The sequence below is a fragment of the Corythoichthys intestinalis genome, chromosome 5 (assembly GCF_030265065.1).
Source record: "Corythoichthys intestinalis isolate RoL2023-P3 chromosome 5, ASM3026506v1, whole genome shotgun sequence".
NCBI lineage: Eukaryota > Metazoa > Chordata > Actinopteri > Syngnathiformes > Syngnathidae > Corythoichthys > Corythoichthys intestinalis.
Window position 1 is genome coordinate 24754430 of NC_080399.1, and position 1424 is coordinate 24755853.

A 1424-nucleotide genomic window follows, 5' to 3' on the forward strand; every position below is an offset into this window, starting at 1 on the left:
TGAGTAGGAGTGGGAACCTCAGGGCACCTCACGATACGATACGATTCGCGATACAAGGCTCACGATAACGATTATATCACGATACAGCGATTATCGATGTATTGGTCAGAAATTGGATACATGAAATTCTACGATACAACTGTTGAAACGGAAAAAAAAAAAAAAAGATATTTGAAAATAGAAAAAAATACTGTTTAAGTCATTTATTAAACAGTGACACCTTTTCTGTGCAACATTGCTGTAAAATATAAATCTACTGCAAATTGTGCCCCTGCACATATAGAAGAAACCAACCACGACCACTGATATCGCTTGGAGAGATCAAAAAATAAATAAAAAGTGCCGTAGGTGTCAGCAGTTGAGCTTGGAGTGGGGCAATGATAAAATTGGTGGGTCTTTTCTTCGTATATGAACTTTGTTGCTTGGTTTGAGCACTTCCGCTATCTGCTTCAGCAATTAAGATGTCAGACTTGCTCAGTCACAGTCTTCCTCACCTTAAAAACAACAAAATAAAACAAAAAATATTAGCTACTTCATAGCGTTTGAGTTGAAATCCTGATTTTTTTTTTTTGTGTTGGAAGTATTGAATTAAAAAAAATATGAATTGAATGTATAGAAATTAAAAATTCAATAATTACCTATTTTTAATATGTAGGCTACATCAATAATTACCTATTTTTAATATGTAGGCTACATTAATTATGCACATCACTTTATATATCTTGGAACCTATTCAAACCATTTTTATAGCTTATTGTATCAAAATGACAGTAATAACAGTTTGTGTAGTAAACTAGATGGAAATTGGTTCTCAAATAAATCGGTAAATTCATGTGGGCTTGTTCGATATTTATTTTCATCCAGTTTAGGGTCCTGGTTTATTTTATATCATTCAACACCAAATGTCATCAAAATAATACATGTAAATTAAAAAGTCAATTACATTGCAAAACTTTCTTACCTCAAGTGATGAAAGCAAAGCTCACAAACTCCAGTGTCCACTACGTCACCAGCTCCCAGTGAAACTTATTTTTCTTAGACAATTCTTGCATACAGCAAAGTCCTTGTTCACCTTGCTTCCTTTCTTGTTGGTGTAAAATCTAAAGTGTGTCCCCATGTGTGATTTGTAGCAATATTTTTCTCATTTTTTCCCTCCACCGTTCTCACGGAGCTTTTTTATTTTTTCAACCCACTTGGAGTTTCTCTTCTTCTCGAGACAACTTGTGCGCACTTTACCCTCACCGCCACTCCCGAGCGCCCCTAGTGGACCGCCAAGGAATTGCTCAACAAACATTGAGCTGTTTACAGCATCCATACTCCATTGTATGGCCAATATGTTAAATAAAAGTATCGATTCTTGGCGGGAGCATATCGATAACCCATCGGGTTGCAAAATATCGCGATATATCGCTGTATCGAGATAT

At 35.5% G+C, this 1424-nt stretch overlaps 1 long non-coding RNA gene across 1 annotated transcript; it reads right to left on the reverse strand.

The window, feature by feature from the left end:
• LOC130916547 (uncharacterized) lies at positions 1 to 1424 on the reverse strand. Its single transcript, XR_009063306.1, has 2 exons — positions 962 to 1424; positions 1 to 494 (listed from the first exon to the last, which is right to left on the reverse strand). It is a non-coding gene; the product is annotated as an uncharacterized LOC130916547 (long non-coding RNA).